This window comes from Chelonia mydas, chromosome 21 (genome assembly GCF_015237465.2).
Source record: "Chelonia mydas isolate rCheMyd1 chromosome 21, rCheMyd1.pri.v2, whole genome shotgun sequence".
Classification (NCBI taxonomy): Eukaryota; Metazoa; Chordata; order Testudines; family Cheloniidae; genus Chelonia; species Chelonia mydas.
This window is the reverse complement of record NC_051261.2, coordinates 15,165,949-15,188,941: the sequence shown is the minus strand read 5'-3', so window position 1 is coordinate 15,188,941 and position 22,993 is coordinate 15,165,949. Positions and strand designations below refer to the sequence as shown.

The following is a 22,993-nucleotide window of genomic DNA, read 5'->3' as shown; positions in this document are numbered from 1 at the left end:
ATCCTTTCCTTGGCCTCAGGATCCCTTAAAGATCTGCATAATAGGCTACCCCTCTCCAGCCCACCCTGCTGGAGGGGATGGGGTCCCCGTCAGCCCCAGCCATTTACCCCGGATCCTTTACCCCGGGACTGTATTTTTGGAGCTCTGCTTGGACCTTGGGGAACTGACTGCAGAATCCAGGCAACGGAGAGGCTGTAGTGTCTGCCTGGCTATAGCCCGGAGAGATCATGATCACAGACAGGGCACCGCTCCTTGGGGACCCTGAGCTGGCCCAGCCGAGGGGAGCTGGCTCAGGGGCCCTGCTTCTCTCATGAGCACAGGGGTGTCCTCCGACACACAGGACCCTGCAGTCAACTTGCCAGGACCCCCAGTGCTGCCCTCTGGATCCGATCTCATGGCAGTGACAGCATCGCTCATCAGCCCTGCCTACCCCATCCCCACAAGGATAGACCACTGGCCCTGGTCTAAAAGCCCATCTCAATCAACTGCAAGAGGGGCTGTACCTGGGATGCTTCTGGCTTAGACAGAAGCAGGAAACATCAGCAGGAAGCACTAAAAAGAGGGTTAGTTCATTCAGAAACATTTAAGATCCATTCTTATAGGTGATTTCCACCAAACCTTTGGAGCAGAGATAGCATAGAGCATGTCTCTGGCCTATGGCATCACTGTCTTTCTTAAACTGGTGTCCTAGCTACAACTACAGACAAAAACAATCTTCCACACAGCTTGAGCTCCAGCTTTGTTGTGCTCATTCACCATGGACCATACCCTCTCTGGACACTACACAGCACAGAGACACCTAGAGGTTGGGTAATATATTGCAAGCAAACATGGCATCTCATGCACCAACCCTCTCCCAGATCCAAACCCACCTAAAACTCTGGAGACGTCTAACTCCAGATTCACAACTTGCAGCTGGCCCCCATCTTGTGGATGGGTTTGAACAAAGCTCCCTTTGTCATCCACACCCCACAGACCTCCGGGAAAGCTGGGATCCAGGTCTGTTGCCTGGAGCTGGGACCCAGTGCTGTTTTTGAGGTTCCCCTTGTCACAATGCTGTGGGGGGGGGGGGGGGGAAAGACCCCAGTACAATGGCCAGAACGCAATGGCCATTTCCCTGATTATCCATTTCTACACGATTCCTCTCCATCTCCTCACTTGAGCCACATTTCAGGGAGATTCTCACCTGTCCCCTATGGTGCCTTGCCCCTGAAAGCAGGGGATGAGGCCCAGCCACACAGAACAGGTCACCGTCTGAGCCCTCGAGTGGCCGAGAGGAATTCCTTTCATATGCTGGAGAAAAACGGGCAGATGAAACGATTGCAAGAATTCAGTTTCCATTAAGAAGCCGCCCGGAGTCCATATCGCTCCCCCCAGCACTTTAGTCAGATTACAGGAAATTGAGGTCACGACCCGGTTTGGGGTTCAAAGCAACAACAGATCTGAAGAGCCCTAAGTGCAAAGCACTCTCTCGCTCTCTGTGAAATCAGCTGTAAACACTCAGCCAGGGCAGGTGAATGCCACCAGGATCTAGTGCTCTGCTCAGCTTCCAAGCTCCCTGTGTCTCCTGCCAGGAGCCAGGCTCGCTCTGCTCAGCTAGTGCCAGCCTCCTCCCTGACGGGGCACAAGAGCTTTCTCCACTGCAGCATTGCACCCCCCAGAGCTCCTGCGCTGGCCATCTCTGTCTAAATCTCACCTGAACACCCCGCTCTTCTCCCCCGTCTCTGCCTCCGAGGCTCTCTCCTCTTTCCCGTATTTATCACTGAACTCTACGAAGTGTCCCGGGATGCGTAACAGCCTCTACCCACCATAAACTAGCGTATTAAAGCACACCTGGGTGGGCACTGCCAGCTGGGTAACTGCAGGCAACAGAGAAACGCTCAGCTGGGCCTATCAGACTGAAGAGAGAGGCTGGTATCACCCTGCGTGGGTTCTCCAAGGGCTGCCGGGAGACAGGATTTGCGACCGTTCTGGGGATCTCGCGTGCTGCACGTCCCAAGTTGCCTGCACGCACTGAACCGGACCTGGTGCAGGCGGGTCCGACCCCAGCAGCGGCAGACTGGCCTCTGATCCGCCCCCAAGCTCAGACGTAGCTGCCCGAGGCTGACTGGGATCTCTGATTCAGGGCCACCTGGCCCCAGAGGCAGGAGACTCCCGCTGTACCTGGCACAGGGTCCAGCAGAGGTTGGGTTTAGCACAGCTCAGCTCTGACGCAGGCCTGATGGGCCCCCAGAGACCTGGGTTCCAATCGAGGCAAATCGCTTCACCTACCCTGTGCAGCAGTTCCATGGCTGTGAAACCAGCTTCATAGATTCCAAAGCCCGAAGGGACCAGTGTGATCATCTAGTCTGAGCCCTGTATAGCGCAGGCCAGAGAACTGCCCCACAATAATCCCTAGAGCAAAACTCCCCTACCTCCTGGGACATGTGAGGGTTAAGCCATTGACGGTGAGCTGCTCGGATCCTACAACGACAGAGCAAATATCTACATAGACAGAAATCAGGCCTCTTATTTAGGGGTCTAACAAGAAGTGCCCAAATAGGAAACTTGGCCTTAACCAGGCTGGGGGCACAGACGCAGAACAAAAACAGGGGATAGCCTTTCTGCCTCCCAGCGCCTGCTCTGCTTCAGGAATCCAATAAAACTCCTAGTGACGTTATTGTTTTGTATCTTAATCTGAATTGTGGTTTGCCCTGGGGCCATGATCCCAGAGCAGGCAGCCTCCACCGAGCACAGGCCAGGGAACAGATCCTCCTCTTGGTTTCCTTCATGCAGGCAGGTTTGCAAGACAGCTGTCAATCACTCTGTGCCGTAATTCACCTAAAAATAGGACGGCTGGCCCTAAACTCCATCGCTGTTTAGCCCCTGGAGTCCTCATGTGCTGCCCTGAAGAGGAGCTGACTGCCTTGTGCCCTGAACACCTAGCTCAGCAGAGAATTAAGCAAAGCAAGAGCTGATTTACTGCAAACAGATTAACCTATCTCACTGCCACCCCCAGACTGGCCCGCTCCACTGGGTTCTATCAGACACACTCCCATTGGTAGGAAAGGCCACCTGCTTTCTTGGGGGCCTTGCACACATGGAAGCAGGTTTGCAGAAGAGCTCAGCCCCCAGCATGCCGAGCTCATTGGAAAACCTGCCCCGTATGGTCTATTTCACCAGTGACCCATAGCACCGCCCTCCAGCCATCTGCTGTAGGCATTTCTAGGGGGCCAGTCACCACTGTATCTAGGCACTGTGCCGGGCTGATCTGGCTCTGCAACGCCCTTCGCAATTTAGGTCTTGTGTACCAGAGAGAGCAGGTGGAAGTCGGGGCCCCGAGCTCGCTTCCCAGATGGGGTGATTCCCACCTGCACTCTGCAAAAGGAGCTGCACAAGTGCAGGAGACTTCTGTGGCTTGCGCCGTGCAGGAGGTCAGACCAGACCAGTGGCCTTGGACTCCAGGAAATTAGCGTAGGGAAGCGTCACTTTCCCCAGCCCCTTTGTGTGTATGTTAAACCAGTCAGACTCCCTGAGGGCTTGTGGAAACTGATCAGCATAACATCTAGTGTGAACATGCTTACTCCAGAATAAGCCTGTCCACACGGTACATTTCCCTGGGTAGACTAGCCCCACGACTCACACACACCATCTCCCATTTGAGCCCCCTGCTCTAAGGAAATCTAAGGGCCAGTCCATGTGCTAGGCCCGATCCTCAACGGGCAGCTGCATTCCCTTTAACGAAGCAATACTTATTTACACCAGCAGAGGATCTGGCCCTATCGGTGCCGCTTTGTAACCCGGTGTGACAGCATGGCCGCCACCCAAGCCAGGGGTACCTCTGCAGTGCCTGCCCCATTTCCCCTTCTTCAGGGGCGGGGCTCCTTCAGCCCCACGCAGTCTTTCTCCTTGGCTCACAGCCCTGCGTGGGGGCTGGTTTCTGTATTCACAAAATTCTTCAAACACAAGCAGAGAAGGTAGGGTTACCATACGCCTGTGTTTCCCCGGACATGTCCGGCTTTTTGGTTCTTAAATTGCCGTCCGGGAGGAATTTTTAAATATCTAAAAACGCCCGGGATTTTGCCATTATTATTTTTCCCCAAAGAAGAGTTGATCATTCAAGAAAGAGAGCGAGTGTTGATCACTCGAGAGAGTGCCCGCTATTCCCCTGGCTCCCAGGGGCGGCGGGCACGGAAGGGGGAGGAGGGGGAACGCGGCGCGCTCAGGGGAGGAGGCAGGGCCGGGGTGGGGATTTGGGGAAGGGGTCCAATGGGGCAGGGAGGGGGTGGAGTTGGGGCGGGGACTTTGGGGAAGGGGTTGAGTTGGGGCGGCGCCCAGGGCAGGGGGGCGTGAGCAAATACCCCTCTCCACCTATGGAGTGTCCTCTTTTTTGAATGTTCAGATATGGTAACCGTAAGAAAAGGGAACATCCACGGTTGCTCATGGAGTCCCCAAGCTGTCCTAGGGCGTGGCTCTTACCTCACAGCCAGGGGAGCACACAAAGCTTCCCCCACAGAGCCTCTCTTATTTGCCCCACCCAAACCGCGTCCTCTGCAGCCCCGCAGGCCCTGCCCCCCAAACTGCTGCAGCTCCCTTATAAGGAACCAGCTGCGAGAGGGGCAGAGGCCTGCCCCATGCCAGGTGTCTCTGGGTGGCTCCTTTAGCACGTCTGCTCTAGGCTTCCCATCTCCTGCGGGCAGCTCCCTCTGCTCCGGCTAAGACCCTCCCTCTCATCTGACCCCGTCGCAGCAAACAGGACAGAGTTGTGACCACGCAGCCGCTTTCCCACTATTCACCCTCCGGTATCTGTGCCGGCCACGCTGCCCAGTTATGTTTGCATCCAGTGTGTTCTTGGACAATCTGGGCGGCTGCCCCATGGCGTCCCACAGCAAAAGACAGAGGGCCCCGCGGCCATGCACAGAGAAGGAGGCCAGCAGCGCCTGGGGCAATGCAAGGTTAGCGCTGTGGATGCTAACGGTGTATTAACCAGGTGGCATGGGGATACCCGCTGTGTCCTGAGCCAGCCATGAGCCGCTTCAAGTACAGCAGACAGAGACAGGGCCTACGAGCATGTATGTGATAAATGGAGGAGGGGAGCGTAGCAGAGGAAGCAGCTAACAGAAGGGGGTAAGTGAATGCAGGTTCCGCCCCTCCCGTAAAGCATGTGATGGCCTGGTGGGGCTGGGTGAAACTGGAGACTGTAGAGTGTAGCCTGCGGGATAAAATTCAGGTACAGAAGGGGGCTTCAAACCAAAATGCAGGCAGGTCAGCACCCAAAACAAAGGTAAGGCACACCTGAGTGGGCTCAGCAATTGGCACGATGCAGGTGGAGGGTTTTGGCTGCAGGTGGGGGTATGTGGGAGAGAGAAGGGGAGACACACCGGAGAAAGAAGGAGAAGGCAGCAAGGAAGTTTCAGACACAACCTAAACAAGCCCTGGGAGTGTGACCCTGAGAAAAGCCTAGAGGGAGAGCTTTTAGGCTGAGTATTGCTGAAAGGGGGTTGGAGATGTGAGCAAAGAAACTAACTCCTAGAGTTTGAGTCCTGCTGTGTTCAGGGAAACAGGACTTTATGTACGTTCTTGTAAATAAACATCACTGCGCCAAGGATACCCGATAGGGTTGCCAACTCTGACTGAAGCTATTCCAGGAGATTCCCCCCCCCTCCCCGCCACCCAACATGACTTAATGTCATTTTCTTAAAATATCCAATTAAAATCTCCCGGATTGCTTTCAATAGTGACCAGGAGATCGATGCCAATTCCAGGAGACTCCAGGCCAGTCCTGGGGGGTTGGCAACCGTAATACCCGACTCCACCATCACTTTCTCCTCCTAGCGAAAACAACCTGCCGGACCCACAAACTTTGGCCAACTGCATGGGTGAAAAGGGGTAACAGCAGCATGCTCTGCCTTCGTGGTACGCCAGCTGCCAGCCTCCCCATTGGTAAGTGGGCGTGCACTGGCCCATCGGAGTCCTAGGGAGGGTCAGTTAGTATGAAAGGCTGCGCTGGGCCCTCAGCGTCGGGGGGTCAGAACGGACGGCAGAATGGGGACCAAGGAGTCCAACTCACTCCACACATCACCTTGGAACTGGCCCCGCCACAAGCTGGCGGTTTACATTAACCCTTGCTCCTGAGGTCAGCTTACACGCTCGAGATGAAAGCAATTCAAGACGTGCAGGGTGGCGAAAGGGTGTTCTCAGGGCAGCAGGGGGTGTTGGGAGATCGCAGATCATGCCTGGAGATCCCCACATTCACATGGCATCGAGTCGCATCAATGAGCAGGATCCGGTTAGTAAAGGAGCATTTCTGAGCAGAGGGGCAGACGGCTTTGCTAACCCGCCGCATGCCGTGGGGAGGGTGCCTATGGCAGGCTCTTCTCTCATTATCTTTGGAGCCCTGCTGCTCTTATTCCTCCGGCTATTCAGCCTGGCTGCGCTTCCCCTGCGGCCTGTTCAATCGATTTCACACTCGTTCTCGTCAAGCCCGGAGGAGGCGTCCGGGTGAATTTCCCCCTTCAGCGCGGAACCAGGATGGGCTCGGCGCGCTTTGCACGATTATACCAGCACGCGGCATGCACGAGGAAGGGGGCTGGCCCTGTGGGTCTGGGAGAACTGGTGCACGTGTGAACGTAACGGGGCCAGGAGAAGAGCCTGATGGTCTCTGTATGTCTCTGGAACAAGTGCAGCGCATATCAGTGCGAGCTTCCCGCATGCCACGCTGGAGGGACGACGTCTAGGGCCGAGAGGGCCTAGGGGTCTGCCTGGCTCGGTCCCCCCTCAGTCTCTCGGCGGAGACGCCCTCCAAGGCACCCAATTAGCAGTGACTGTGATGTGGTCTGAAACCTGACAGCTCATTTCACAGGGGTTGTGTCCGGTGCGTTAACCACATCTAAAGCGGGGAACAACTTTCCGCCCCTGATGTGGGCTGCTTTGGAGCCGCTTCCCCGGAGGCTACAGGCCTGTCACCGGCCCCTGCAGCCAGAGATTCACAGTGTTGAAGGCCAGAAGGGACCATTAGCTCACCTTGTCTCACCTCCTGCCAGGAAATTTCCCCCAGTTGCCCCTGTGCTGAGCTCAACAGAAAGGTGTCCTGGCCGGATCTAAAGACATCGAGAGATGGAGACTCCACCGCTTCCCTGGAGAGTTTGTTCCAATGACTCACGGTTAAATACTGGTACTTTGTCTGGCTTCAGCTTCCAGCCACTGACTCTCCTTCTGCCTTTCTCTGCTTGATGGCAGAGCCCCGCAATCCTGTTGTGTTCTCCCCGGGAAGATATTTACACTCAGCACCACTCACTCTTCTTTTTGATCATCTAAACAGCCTGAGCACAGCAAGTCTGTCGCTGTCTGGCATTTTCTCCAGCCCTTGAATCATTTTGGTGGCTCTTTTCTGCGCCCGCTCCCATTTTGCAACGTCCTTTCAAAAACCGTGGGCCCCACAACTGGACGCAGCGTTTCCGTGTCGGTCTCCCCAGCGCCGCACACAGAGGTAAAGTCGCCTTCCTGCTCCTGCTCACCGCTCCCGTTGAAACGCTCAGATATCGCAGTCGTGCTCTTGGCCACAGCGTCTCGCTAGGCACTCGTGTTCCGTTGCTGGTCCACTCTGGCCCCGCTAAAGATTGTCTGAGTCCCTGCTTTCCAGGACACAACCCCCCAGTCTGTAGGTCTGGCCTGCATGTCTTCCTTCTCGATGGAGGACCTTGCATTGGACAGCCCTGTCCTACATCTGGCCTTCCTCCTGTGCGCGAGCCCTGGGAGTCTCCCCTGTCCTAGTGACCCCCGGGAGATGCTGTTGGCTGGGACCTGCTGCATGCTGACACTGCCTGTCCCAGCCTTCTAGCTCTCGCTGCGCTGGAGGAGGGGCAGGCAGGCGGAGCTGTTCGCTCTCCCTGAGCCTGGCCCGGGTGTCTGTCTCATCGCATCCCTGTCGTTTCCTAGCCTGAGCATCATTAGGCAGGGCCTGCAGGGGCTGGAATAACGCACTCCCCAGCACAGGCTGGCGGGGAAACTTTCCCCTGCTTAAGAGCCTCTTTCTTGTCCTGTCCAAGCACCGCCCAGGACAGATGTGCAGGGAAGCCCTCTGCCGGGCCTGGGAATGCGCTCAGATTACAGGCCTTGCGGAGCACAGCTGGGAAGCCTGCCAGCCACAGCTGGCCTGCAGTAATGCTTCCCGTCCCTGAAACCTTGGCTGCCCATTTCCCCCGCCTCTGCTGGGGGACAAAGGGCAGGTGGTGAGGTGGATACAAGCAGCTCACGGGCACCCTGTTCTCACATTCCCAGCCAGCCTCTGACCCACTCCAATGCAAAGCACGTGGTCTCTCCTGCTTGGATGTTGATCTCTTGGAGTTGCAGCTGAGGATGTCGCATGCAAAGCACCAGGCTGTTAGGGCAGCTTGATTCTCCACTGCCTTGCACCTTAGCATTATTTCTATTCCAGTAGCACCTAATGACCCCACAGGAGAGCAGAGCCACAAGGTTGTGGCCCTAAATCCAGTGCTCTATCGGTTAGGCCAATGTGCCATGACTATAGCCTTGTGCAACAGGAACCAGGCCAGCATCCTCATCCCACAGCACACTGCATCTGCCTGGTGCCTTTTCTGCATGGGGGTAAATAACCCACAGAGGGGCAGGGCAGGAGCTAAGGAAATTCCTCCGCCAACATGGTGGAACACACAGGCCCGGATGCGCCGGGCAGCTATCCTCAGCACTTGTGCAGCACCTTTTGCAGAGTGCAGGTGGGAATCGCCCCCTCTGGGAAGCGAGCTCGGGGCCCCTGACTTCCACTCAGACGCTCTCCCCACTGGAGCACGGCCCCTCTGCCACAGCAAGCCTCAGAGCCAACGAGGGCGAGGATAAGGTGCCACGGCTCTTGATGGCCTATCCAGTAGCCTGCAGTGCTACCTTAGCATCCACCTGCACACAGACTCCTCCACCACTGGGTGACACTAGAATAGCTACATGGAACATACAGGTTCCCCCTACTCCTACCTGACCCTCTTGGCACAACCCTCCTAACCCAGGTGCGAGGCCAGCAAGAGGCCATGCGACTGCAGTTAGGAATGGTGGTGGGGGGAGGGGAAACAGGGGGAAGAGTTAAGGTTAAGGCTGGGGAGGGGAAACAGGGGTCAGAGTTAAGGTTAATACTGGAAGCTTTGCTGAGCATGTCCAGACATTCTGATAATGCTGTGGAAGAATGATCTAGTTACCCCCTTGAGCACATGCTAAAGGAGGTGTTATTGTACTCAGGGGTGATAGCACAGGTGGGGGGAGGGGAATGGGAGGGTTAGCATCTCCGCAATGGAAATACTGCAGGGACTCACACATGCCTGGGGGGAGGGCAGAGACGACAGGGGGACCTGGAGGGGCTGGTGCAGATGCCGTGGTGCCCAGGATCGAGCCAGGGAGCAGGGAGTGGGATCCAGAGGGGCTGGAATGGGCCCAGGCAGGGCTGACAAGGGGGTGGGGAAGGGGGACAATTGTATCAGGGCCCTGAGCTGAGATGTGCCCCCGAAACCACTGTAACGTCTGTGTAAATAAAGTGCAGGAGCAAGGGGAGATGCCCCAGCAAACAGGATGTGCTGGGCCCCCAGGTTTCTCTCCGTGGGCCTGGGAGCGGCAGGTCTGAACCCCCAACCCTCCACCTCTCCACGCCTAGTCCCAATACCTCCCTTTGCTCCCTCACCCCGATTCGCAGGGAGCTTCCGCCCCTGCCCCCTCAAACCGGCTCATTGTCCAGTCTCACACCCACGCCATCAGCGTTGGGTTATAAGGCTCTGCGTCCCATGTGAACTGGAGTTTCACTGTCCAACTCCGAGCGGGAAACCTGCCCAAGGCTGGAGCGCAGCGACCCCATCTACGCAAGCGGGGCTCACAGCTCACGAACCATTCTGGACACGCGGCGTGCTCAAAAAGCCTGCTGGGGGCTGGCATGCAAATGAGCCGCACCCAGCCCCTCCCTTCGCTTCAGCTTTCCCCTGGGCCTACACACAGGTCGTAGCTTTGAGAGGCTGAGCCGGGCTGGCCCAGATCCACCCTTTGCTTTCCTAGCTCGTGGCTAGTTTGCATGGCTTGGCCAGGGGCTGGGCTAGGCAAACGAAAAGAAGCAAAAGGAAATGTGACGATGCAGGTGGGCACAGGCCTGTCCTGCGCCTCGACCCCCAGCCGGTGGAAGGAGCAGCGTTCTGCCATGCGACGGGGCAGAAGGATAGGCCTGCGGAGAAGGCGTTGGACTAGAACTTAGGATCTGTTCCTGGTTCTGTGGGCAAGTCCGTGCCTCAGTTTCCCCATCTGTAAAATGGGGGAAACACTTCCCAGCCTGCTGGCGCCACTCATGACTGTTCATGAACTGCTCAGATACTACACGCACGAATGCTGTAAAGGAGAGGAAACAAGAGAAAGGAAGAATAAACCACCACGGGGGGGGCGTCACTTTCTTCTTAATCCCACTGTCCACTTCTCAAGCTTTCATGTCACAGCCCGCTGCCCCGCTAGCGAATGCAACGGTGCTCCCAGGACCGCAGCCCATTGCAGCAGCCCATTACTTCCACTCGCACAGGGCCGCCTGCATTGCAGCCACTTTCCACTGCACTGCAGCCTCCCGGGAGGGAGCTCCCCGCCTGAGCACGGCAGCTCCCTGCAGCCCAGCTCCTTCTAGCCAAACATCCTAAGTTGCAGCCCGGGGCTAAGTGCAACCCGCCTGCATTCGGGAGGCACAGTGCATCGGAGAATGAGAAAGGGGGTTTGACTCACCAGTGCCCTGGGCTAAGCAGCCTCCGCTCACACGCTCCCCGTAGGCCGTACGCAGAGGAATGCAAAATCTGAGAACGCAAATCCCATTTCGCACCAGATGTTCGTTGACCGAAACATCCCTCCCCAGCACACTGGCTCCTGCTCTGCAAGCCGGGCAGGGAGTCGGAGGCTCTCAGTGCTGCTAAGATAAGTCACTTGCTAACCCGTCTGAAGCAGCATTGCCAGCCCCTTGGATGATCCGTCGGTTTCTTCAAGAGCTCACTACAAATGGGGCTTCTTTGGGTTTGGGTTTTTAATTCCCCCCCTTATGACTATTTCCCCTAGTTTAATTCCCTTCCCTCCACCCGTTCTCCCAGCTGCCGTCTTGGCTTTCAGTGCTGGCTCCATCTGGGAGGGCGGGGAGAGCTAGTTACTCAGGAGGAAGCCAGCGGGAATGTGCCGAGTCCCTGGCAGTCGAAGAATGCTGCTCTTCATAGAATCATAGAATATCAGGGTTGGAAGGGACCTCAGGAGGTCATCTAGTCCAACTCCCTGCTCAAAGCAGGACCAATCCCCAATTTTTGCCCCAGATCCCTAAATGGCCCCCTCAACTCACAACCCTGGGTTTAGCAGGCCAGTGCTCAAACCACTGAGCTATCCCTCCCCTTGCTAGTTCACTTCCCCAGCTGCGCTTGCTTCACGAGGGCAGACCCAGAAAGTCTCCGTGGAGGGAGAATGGGTCTAGAGGTGCGAGCAGGGGCTCCTGCGTTCTGCTCCCAGCACTGGCTTCCTGCATGGCCATAGCCAAGTCACTTAAGTGCCTCATGCCTCAGTTCCCCCCCCCCCCCCCGCAACGATAACAAATCCAGGTGCTACAGATACTCTCAGTGGGTAAATCACAGGCATGTGCAAAGCTGGGGCTAGAACCCTGCTCCTGCACAGGAAACAAAGGCCTTCACCACTTGTGATACCGGCGATTTCCCTTAGGCGGTAGGAGTAGTAGGTCTCTTATCCTCTTACTGGGCCCAGCCAGTGAGGAAACCATCACTGAAAGACAAAGCTGGAGCACTGCACAAGGAGACTAGCTGGGCAACGATGGGGGAGAGCGTCATGAGTAATAAGGAGCATTGAAAGGGAGCAAAAGACTTGTCATTTGGGTGCTTCCCCAGAGGGTCAGAGCCTCTGCCAGGCTGAGCGTGCAGCCACATGGGTCTGTCTGGTCAGAACTCGTGGCCCCAAAATTCAGGCTGCGGTTTCCCTGGAGATTCCAGAGCTGCAGGCTGGGAGCGCAGGCCCCTGCAGTATCTGGGCTCTCTGACTGCTGGTCCCAAACGGGACACAGACTGGCTGGAGCAGCTGCAAAAATTGCATTTAAAAAAGTGACAGCAAATTTTCCAAACCTCCCTCAAGGTTCCACTCGGCCCTGAGTCCTGGGAGCAGGTCTGGGTCGGTTCTGATTTTCCGGGGACCGGTTTTCCAGTCCCTAGTTTTGAAGGGTGTTCCCCTCTAACACTTAGGGCCCAGTCCCCTCTCTGGGGGCGACTCCCCTGGCGGAGAGGGTAGCACCAGGCTTAGAAACACACTTAGGCCCCAGTCAAAGCTGGCTTTGATGACTTAAGTGGTGCCCGTACCTTGGGCAAATCTCATGCCTTGTGCTCGGTTCAGCGTCTAAGCCCCAAGTGCCCTCAAACATGCCCCCAACCAATGCCTCTGGGATGGCTTCAGCCCTCCGGAACTGGGGAGCCTAGGTGGAGGCGCACCCTGCGGAGAACAGCCCAGGGCAGGACGGCCACCTTAGCAGGGCCACGGCCCATGCTGGGGCCAGTTAGCCGCGTGGGAGGACTGAACATCAGGGACTTACCAGCTGCCAAGCTTGCGTGGGAGGGGGGCGCTGAGATGGGTGATGAGCCAGCCCGATCAACACTTGGGCCAGGCTTATTCCCACACACCTGCAGTCCTAAAAGTTCCCCACAGGCTGCTCCCCACGCCAGGCTGTATAGTGCGATGTGATCAGAGCACAGCCTGTGAACGCAGCAAGGCGCTCTGTGAGCCACCGTGCAATTGGCGGTGGCCCCATGCAGAGCTCCCTCCTGGAGGGACCAGCTGTCTGCTGCAGGGCCCACGTGCGGGCTGCTGCAAGCAAGGGCCTCCGTTCTGCATCCTTCTCTTTGCCTCCCGCCCGGCGACCACGCCTTGCCCCTGCAGGGCTCTGTCACGGCTTGGCGATCCTCATTCCAAGTGCCCTTGCCCCTGCCCCAGGGTGAGCAGTGCTTGGTGCCCCCACGCTGGCACACAGGCCTATAGGTGTAAACTGCAGCTGCCTAGAGAAATCCTTGCGTGGATTTCAAGCAAGCCTGTGGGGGAGGGGAGGGACATACGGCTCAAGCCACGCCCTTTGTGCATGCACCCCTCGCACCATGCTACCGGCTCCGCTCTGCGCCCTCTGCCCACTATTGACCCCCTTCTGACAACAAAAATGACTACAGGAGCGGGGACTGAAGTCTGCGCCTGCCTGAGCCCTGCCACCCTGGGCCGGGGGGCGAAGCTGAAGCCTGAGCCCTGCCGCCCCGGGCTGAAGCCTTTGGGCTTTGGCCCCGGGCCCCAGCAAATCTAACGCCAGCCCTGGCGACCCCATTAAAACAGGCTCGCGACCCACAGTGTGAGAACTGCTGCCTTAGTAAACTCTGAGTCAGCTGGAGGTAGCAGGCAGAGCGCCGTGGAGCGCGGCAGGCGGGTGAAGCCAGCTGGAAATGTTATTATAAAGGTCTTGGTGGACTTGGCCTATTGGAGCCCTCCGGCACCAGGAAAGTTTGGATTTCTCCCCTGCTGCCAAAGCATCCCTGCTCTCGTGCATGTGGTTCATGTGAAGTTGGGAACTGGGGACGCTCTCTGTATCCGCTGCTGTCTGGGCTGTGCACAGGGTCGCCTGGAGAGCTGGGTCCGTTCCTGAACCGGCTAAAGTGAACAGCTTGGAAACCGCAATGAGAAACGTTGCCAGGACACTGTGACTGGGGCTGTTTACAGCCGTGGTCCCTTCCCAAGGGGGATTGGAAGACTGTGAAGACAGAGAAAAGGAAAGCAGGAAGGTGGAGGGGAGATTGGAGGAATCTCTGCCGTGATGTTCTCCAACCTCCTCTACTTCTACGATCGCAGTTTGCCAGCTAAAGCCAACCGAGAGTCGCCTGCCGCAAAAAGGTGGGCTCAGGCCCGGTCTGGAATCTCTCCAGCCTGTGTGAGAACTGAAATATATGTCATGCTTTCAGGGTGCATCAGGGGCCTACAGCTCAGAGATTGCAAAAAAACCGTCTGAAAGGACATCTGTAATCCATCAGAGGAATCAGACTGGCAGTGTATTTAATCTTTAAAAAGCACAGCAGGCTAAGGGAATGCAAATCCCAGCCTGCACGTCCTGCGACGTCCACGGGCTTTTCATTTCATCAGGCTGCATTCAGCTAAATTAACATGAAATCTAGTTTTCAATGGCCCTTGAGGGCGAAATCATATGATCGGCAGGGCTTTCGGAGGGACTCCGGATAACACACTGAGTCACGGAAAGAAAGGTCTTATTTATCAGACAAGATCTAAGTGTTCCCATGCATTAGCAGCAATGACTTCATGGGGAGCTATGAGCTACAAAAGTTTTAATTAGAGGCAAGGGGGAACCAGTTCAAATAAAACCTTGCCTTGCTCTGATCCCAGGGCTCTGAGATCATAGAATCATAGAATCATAGAATATCAGGGTTGGAAGGGACCCCAGAAGGTCATCTAGTCCAACCCCCTGCTCGAAGCAGGATCAATTCCCAGTTAAATCATCCCAGCCAGGGCTTTGTCAAGCCTGACCTTAAAAACCTCTAAGGAAGGAGATTCTACCACCTCCCTAGGTAACGCATTCCAGTGTTTCACCACCCTCTTAGTGAAAAAGTTTTTCCTAATATCCAACCTAAACCTCCCCCATTGCAACTTGAGACCATTACTCCTCGTTCTGTCATCTGCTACCATTGAGAACAGTCTAGAGCCATCCTCTTTGGAACCCCCTTTCAGGTAGTTGAAAGCAGCTATCAAATCCCCCCTCATTCTTCTCTTCTGCAGACTAAACAATCCCAGTTCCCTCAGCCTCTCCTCATAAGTCATGTGCTCTAGACCCCTAATCATTTTTGTTGCCCTTCGCTGGACTCTCTCCAATTTATCCACATCCTTCTTGTAGTGTGGGGCCCAAAACTGGACACAGATGTTTGGGTAACCTCTCTTTCCTCCCATTAACTTTCATTTGCAGAGCTGCCTCTGTGTTTTGGGCTCAGGTTGGGATCTGGCCCAGCAGCTCCAGGATGCTATGATCCCCTCGGTATCTGTAGTCCAAACGGAAGCAGGAGTTAGCAGGGATCTCATGGAAGAGCCTGTTGCCAGGAGATCCAGAGCAGCTGTGCCGGTGTATGAGGCTGGGGCAGGCCAGCCGAGGGCTGCATGGGCATTTGGAGTTCTGGGTGCCTAGCTAGACAGAGACCCAATTCTGAACCATTTGGGGAACCTCAACTCTGAACCCTACTGAATCAGGGGGCAACTCAGATTCAAATCCCTGAATCCAAACCCACAGCGAGGGCTTTGGCTCTGGGTCAGACTGAACAGGGACTGTGCAGGATGGTGGAGTTGGCCAGGCCAGCAAACGAGACCCAAATCCAACCCCTGAGTCAGCTTTTAAGCCAAATCCCAAACCCAGCTGAAGCCCGACCAGGTCCAACCCCCCCCGTTTCCAGCATTAGCACAGACCTGTGCTGGGCTCTGCAGAGACCCGTGCATGGGAGCTCCCCATTACTGCACAGTGAACTGGAGGAGCTCAGAGACTGGCAGCTACTTCCGGACTCTTGCGCCATGGGCCAGTGAGAAGTTGGGAACGTCGGGGAGGAGCGTGAGACGCGAGAGCAATCTGCTGAGTCCGAGACGGGGCAGCACATATGACAGTGGGGGATGGGGACCCATGGCGATGGGTCCAAGAAAAATGGCAATCTTCAAAACCCAGTTTTCTTTCCATCTGGGTCCTGATCCTGCCCTTCTCACCCTCACATTTTAGAAACGTGAATGGACTTAACTTGCATTAACCCTTGGACAGGAGGGGAGCTGGGGCCCACATTTCCAAAGGCCGTCGGCACCCAGCAGCTCCCACTGGGACACTCAAGCTCAGATTCACCCAGCACCCAACACATGCAGCTCTCGCAAAAGCCAGTCCGCATATCGCGGCTGCTCAGCCCTCCTGAAATGGCTGCTTAAGGGGCTTGCCTGAGGTTACACACCGAGTCTGTAGCAGAGCCAGGAACTGTCCCCGGACTTCCCAAGTCTGAGGCCAGGGCCCCAACCGCTAGGCCGTCCTTCCCTTGCTTTGGCATTGCCCTTCTCAATTGCTATTAGCAAAAAGCAAGAGATGTTCATGACTGGCAGCAGATTGGATGTGAGTCTGACTAAGGAGGCAGCTGAGAGCTGGATGGGGGCTTGGTCAAGATCTCGCTGAAGGGGAATACGGTGTTAATGGCAGCTGCAGAGAAGCACAGTCAGGAAACAAGTTGCGGCCGCAGGATACGTGGAAGGAGTGGCCATGCATGAAGAGACGGAGTCAGAACTAGGCATGTGCAAACCATGGGAGCTGGACCAAGGGCTGGATGAAGAGGAAGCCAGTTGAGGAATAGGCATTTTGGATCATGTTACTTCTGAGGAAGGGTCAGGATCAAGTCCTACAACAGAGTCTGGAGCAGGACAGGAAGCCAGGAACATCATCTGGCAGCCATAGCCCAGGTAGGCCAGCAGCATGGCTCAGTGGTTAGGGAGCTAGCCCGGGACTCAGGAGACCTGTGTTCAATCCCACCACAGACTCCCTGTGTGACCTTGGGCCAGGCCTGTAGGCCCAGCTCCTCAAAGGAAATTAGGCACCTAAATCCCTTTGAGGATCTGGGCCTTAGGGTCTCTGGGCCTGAGCTCCACTTCTGTACAACATGGGCAACAGCGTTGCTACCTGTCCCAGAGGAGTGTGAGGGGAAATAGGGGAAAGACCGCATGATGCTCCTATCTCATGGGAATTGGGGTCTTGACCCACAGGGGCTGTGGGGCCAGAATGAAACACAAGCAAAGGAAGCGGATGTCTGGCCCTGTGGTCCAGGGCAGGTCCTGCCAGCCAGGCACCAGCTGGAGCTGGCCAGATGGGAGAAAGCACAGCAGCAGACCCAGCTTTGGGAGTTGTGGGGGCAGGCAGCCGCCACCATGGACAGTAAGTCCTCTCCCTTCGGCGTGGAACTGCTCATTCCACAGGGGCTCTGCGAGACCCGGACATGGATGGAGAGCAGCCGGCTCAAGCGTACTCCAGAGAGAACTGAAGTGAGGATGAGGGAAGAATTTCAAGGACTCGGCCAGAACTTTGATCTCTCCTGCCACTGAGGCCATGTGCCCTCTGATCGCTAGAATGCCGTTTCAGGGCTGTGCCTGTCTCCATCCGGTTAGGAGACTGCACCGGGATTCGCGCCTCCATCACCTCCAGGGTAGACCACTGCAAGGTGCTCTGTGTGAGCCCGTGGCAAAGGCCCCGTGGAATCACCAGGTGGCCCACACAGACAGATAAGTGCCCGTCACGTCATGCTTCCTGCTGGCTCCATCTCCAATATCAGATCCACTGCCAGATCCTCATCCTTCAGAGGCTACGGTTTTCAAGAGTGATTTTGGGTACCTCGAAGACGCCTGATTCCCAGAGGCTAGGTGCTGGGCACTTTTGAAGATCCCAGCCCAAATCGCTAGTCACTTTTGAAGATCCCTTCCACAAGTGGGACCCAACTGTCATGGACAGGCGAGCCGTCATGCCCGCTGCAGATAGCAGGGACACCCAAGCTGACAGCCCAGGATTCGCCGCTGAGCTTTTGGCTGTGGAACTCCCTGCCACTGGAGATCAGGATGTGTCCAGACTGCAGCATGCTCAGCCTGTGCCAGCCCTTTCACACTGACTTTAACTAGGGAACGGCCAGGAGTCCTTCCCCAGGCAAGGAGCAATTGAAAACAAAAATTCCTGCTTAGAAAGGGCTGCAAGCAGCAGCAGAGGGGCAGGAAGGCTGAGCCTGCTGGATGAAAGTAGCTTTTAAAATTGTCTATTTGGCGCCTAGATAGCATGGTGATGGGCACACCGTAAATGCACTGAGAAATGGATGAGATTCTGTTGTGACGGGTGCTCTGCTAACCTCATGGGACGGGGACTGAAGTCGGTGGGAAAGTGGAGGAAGTTGCTGAATGACAGGAGGCAGTGTCACCTAGTGGGTAATGCAGGGCCATGAATGAGCAGTTCAGGCTGCACACACAAGAGGGCAGAGGTGTGCTCACACTAAGATTATTACAAGCATTTTGCACTTACAATTACAACACAATGAATTTTATTTTGTGCCACTTCGTACGGAATGAAATTGTGTGTTGACGGGACTAAATAATAAATAACAGCAGATGGAGAGGGGGGAGGCAGAGACAAGGGCAGGCGAGAGAGAGAGAGAGAGATCGTTCCTGCTAAGATGGGAAGAGAGCTGGAGACTCAACGAGATGGAGACACAGGGAGTGTCGGGTTAACACAAAAGTGTTCTTAGCCGTCTCTTTACAGGGGCCTCTGACAAAATGGAGTCCAGTCTCAACGCTCCTGCCAGGCTTCTGATTAAAACATGCTGGTGATGGGGAGTGAGGATAAAGGGATGAAATCAGAGAGACACGGGCAGGCAGGTCTCCGAGCTTGATCCTGAGGGACCCATAGAGCACTCGTTTTGTTCAGTGTCTTTACAGTGCCTAGCACAATGGAGCCTGGAGCGTGACAAGGACTCGTAGGCACTGCCATGGCACAGATACATAACAGCTGCACCCATTAGCCGGTGCTCAGCACCTCGGAGGATGAAGTCTTTACTCCCAGCCCCCTCTCCGCATCTCTCATATATACGCCTGCTTCCCGCCATGTTTGTCCCTCTCCATGCTGAGCCCCACTTCTATGCCAACCTGTTGGTGCCAACATGGCAACCTGGCGTCTAAGCCAATTACGGCAGAAGAAGCCGAGACAGCCAATGACTGGCCCGAGTCAGCCTCAGGAAATGTAATTCTGCTGGTCGTTGCTAGCGGCGTAGTTGGCTGATGATGACCCCGCTATGGATGGCAAGTGTCTCCAGAAGTGACTAGTGAGGGGGGCCCCAACATGCGAGCCCTGAATAGGGCCTGGCTTCCAGGAAGTGCTGGGTACCCAGCCCCTGAAAAGCAGGCCTGTGTGAGGTGTCCCAGGTTGGGCCCCCAACACCACCAATTACTTTGGAAAACAGCAGATGATGGGGGTAGAGCCTAGCCCAGCACCCCTGACTTGAAGGTGCCAGGGGCTTAGCCTGGGCGATCACAGGCCAGATTTAATTTTACTGGGATGCCCCTTTTAAAGTGAAAGATTTTCCAGACCACGAGGCATTGGCTTCACTTCGCCCCCCTTGAGGTCACTGCGAATCCTCCTAGTTGGGAACAAAGTCTGGCCAGTGCTGAGTGTTCTTGGAAAGCCCACGCTAGCATCCTACCAAGAGAGTGTCTGATTTCTGACAGCTTCTGGAGGGAACTAACCCCAAACAGAGCCAGGAGAATAGCACGTCTCCAGCTTGTTCGCACGTCTCCCCAGTTACAGGGGCATTGCTCCGGCGAGAGTTCCCAGGCATCCTTAGCAGGGGATGTCCATGGGGATTTCTTTTTATAGCAAAGCCACCTTGAGAAAGGTGATTCTTGCTTTTGCTTTCTGGCTCTACTTCAAGGGGTTGCCCCAAGCTAGTGGTGTTCCTGCTTTGCTGTATCTTCTGCGTTTTCTCTGCATGAGGCAGTTCCATGCAAACATTGAAAAGGCAAATTGACATAAAGAAGCAAATGCCCATCATCCATACGGAAGGCCAAGGGGGAGATGGTCACCAGCCCATATGGGAGTTAGCACACAATGCCCACTGACTTTCAGGTGCCTACCTGTCTCTTGGGCCTGTGAATGCCTCCACCTAAATACGCGGGATAGGTACAATCAGGAGGGACTGTCGGGAAATGAAGAGGTAACAGCTGCTTGCAGCTGGAAAGAGCTAATAGTGATAAAACCTGGAGTAACTTAGAGAGACCCCAGGTGGGGAGGTTTTTAACATTTCAGTGGATGGTACAGCTGCTACCTGACATCACAGAAAGTGGGCTGGGGAAGGAGAGGCAGTCTAGGTAGTTAGGTAGCTCCCACTATTAACAGACAGTATCTAAGCTCCTCCAAGTTTTTAAAAACAGAAGTGACAACAACAATCTCACCTGCCTCTTTCCTCCCCAGTCAGAGGCTTGATATAGTGTGTATGTCCGTGAGTGCACAAGTGTGTGTGTGATTGTGTCTGTTTGTGCATGCAAACCTGTGTCGTGTGTGCATGCGCACACGTGTGTGTAGAACTTACTGAGCAAAAGCTACATCAGAGATGACGTTCTCAGAGAGATGCGAACGCCCCTGGATCCCAGCCCTGGTGGTGCTACCAGGGTCTGTCACTAGTGGTGCTGAAAGGACAGCTCCTAGGGGCATTGTCCAGATCTAAATGAGGGCTGAGGTTTCCAGAGCCGCCTGGGGGATTCGGGTGCCTGATTGCCAGTCAGTTTAGAGATCCACCTGTATTTTAAGCCAGGCCCAGCCCTGTGCCACTAGCAGCAACCAGGACAATGAAAGGCAAATGCATTTTTTTAAAAATCCATTTCATTTTCCCCACGGATGCCAGGGCTTGGCCACTGTGTTCTCCACTTGCTGGGACAGGGATTTAGCCTAGTCTGTTTCAAGTCAGTTTCACTTCCCTGAGCCTAGCTCAAGGATTGCTAATGCTGCTGAGGAAGAAAATGTCTGTTAAAGAAAATTAAAGCAACATTGTCAGGAATTCTAGGGTTTGTAAATCATCCCTTTCCCTCCCCTCCGAACCCGAGCCAGCTTTTGTTTAACAACCAGAATTAAGGATGTCACACTGTGTGCTCTTCTGACAAGAGTTCATTAGAAAGCTTGGTGACGGTGAGTTTTAACATTAATTATTATTTGCTTGATCCTGCTGCCTTTGCTCGGGCGAGTATAGCCACTGATTTCCATGGAGATACTCCCAGGTGTGAGGGCTCCCAGGCTGGCTCTGTGATTCGCGTGCTTACTGGGCAACACACTGAGAAACTGGCAGTCTCTGATTGGGATGGAGTGGAAGCCGATCTGCAGGTGGCATTTTAAAGCTAAGAAAAAGCGTGTGAAATTAACGGAGAACAACAGGGATGGCCGTGCATGCAGCTGCCTCTGTCTCAGTCACTCTGAATCCCAAGCATGAAAACTAGGAATGAATGCCTGAGCAGGAGATGTCGTAGTCTCCACTGCGTGTACTGGGGCCCCATCCATCTCCTTTGACCTCTACGGCAAAACTCACATTGACTTATGAGGCGCATCTCCCCGCTGTGCCATGGAATCAGCATGCGGCGTCTGCTGTCCTTCAGGGGATCCATGGAGGGTTGGTTTCACTGGTCTTAATTCATGCTTTTGTCCACTGTTCCTCTCTCTCTCCCACCATCCCATGAAGAGTGGGAGCAGAGCAAAGTGCCAGGACTGGTCTGAGCTGTGCTAAGGAGAACGGCCCACCAAGGGCTGTGCCCCTCTGCACTGTGCAGTGGCCAGAGAGCACAAGGACCTGGCGTGGAAATGAATGTGTTCTAGCCACCAAGACTGTATCACATGGATGCTAGATGCAGCAAGCCTGTGGTCTGGCGGGCTGCATCTCCCAGTGGTTAGAGCAGGGGACTGGGACTCAGGAGAAGGGCTGAGTGGGCAACTGATTCTTCATTTCAGTGTCCAAAAAAAAATTCCCCTTGGGTCACCCTGAAATGTTCCATTCAACCGGCCGTGATTTTTTGTGTGTGGGGAGGTGCATTTTGTTTGTTGGAAATAAATCTAGATACATGTCTCAACGAAATGCTTGGAGTTTTTTTTTTAAAAACGTTTGGCCAAAACTATCTGCTGAATTCGACTCGAATTTGTGAATAAATTTGGTTGACTCGAAACAGTGTTTTTCAGCAAATCATGGTTCACCCAGCTGTAGCCATAGAGTTTAAAGCCAGAAGGGGCCACCAGATCATCTCGTGGGACTCGAGGTGTATCCCAGGCTACCAGCACCACCCACTAACCCCAACAACCGCCAGGAGATCTCTCTATGCCTGCGTAGCTGAGGACAATACTTGGCCATGGCTCTTTGAAAAGCAAAGTATCACTATGATTAGGAAGCCAGGGAAAGGAGGGGAGAGGGATAGCTCAGTGGTTTGAGCATTGGCCTGCTAAACCCAAGGTTTTGAGTTCAATCCTTGAGGGGGCCATTTAGGGATCTGGGGCAAAAATTGGGGATTGGTCCTGCTTTGAGCAGGGGGTTGGACTATTCTGTGAGTCTGTGAAATCTCTCCCTTTCTGCCCATGACTGCAGCCAGCTGGAGATGCTGCATTAGCACACACCACGCCCCCAACAGTAGCTCTGGAAGGTGGACACATGTCAGCGCTCTTGCGGAGCTCCCAGGCCCCCAGGATGGAACCTTGATGTCCAGCTGCTGCCATGCCACAGGGACGGGCATGGTGGAGATCACCAGAACTAATGGGATCTGACCAGCCTTGGCCCCATGTGCCCATGTGGACTCTGCCAGGCTTCCCACGTCACTCCTGGATGGGGGTGCTGGGGGCTTCCAGCAGTGACCTGGGAGCACAAGAGAGACAGGCTTACTAGCCCCTCAGATCACTGCAAGGCTGCAAACGCCATGGGAAGTGCTCCCACAGGACAGGAGGGTGACTGAGATGCATGTACCAGTCTACATGACATTGACTGTCCCTACCCAATAAACCCTGCTGCATGCATTCTGGATCCTTCACCTCCCACATAGCAACAGAGCAAGTGGATCCAGGTTCATTGTTCTCCGCAGAGTGGACAGGACACAGCGATTGTTCCCACGGCACTGTCCTGTGTCCTCTCACTGATCGCTGTTATGATCAATTACACTGTAACCCACCAGTGCTCATCCCAGGTACATCCTCACCAAGGGAAATAGATACAAAACCAGAGGAAAATATGGGCCTGATTCCTCACTCCCTCACTCCAGTGTAAATCAGGAGTAACCCCATTGGGCCCAATTCCCCCCTCGCTCACCCCATGTAAATCAGGAGTAACCCCATTGAAGTGAAGGGAGTTATGTTGCTAAATTGGCTTGAGACTGACTCAGGAAAGGCCGGGACCAGCCCTTCTCGACAGTCTGGGATGTG

General features: G+C 55.0%; 1 protein-coding gene across 7 annotated transcripts in view; it reads right to left on the bottom strand.

The window, feature by feature from the left end:
• Window positions 1–22,993, bottom strand: part of NAV1 (neuron navigator 1) — a 289,263-nt gene that overhangs the window by 203,542 nt on the left and 62,728 nt on the right. The window contains exon 1 of one of the 7 annotated variants that reach the window (XM_043533522.1): window positions 10,729–10,872. The exons of the other annotated variants lie outside the window; for them this stretch is intronic. The gene's annotated coding sequence lies outside the window, so the exon portion shown is untranslated. Of the gene's footprint in view, window positions 1–10,728; window positions 10,873–22,993 lie in introns of those variants that run through there. 7 annotated transcript variants of the gene reach the window in all.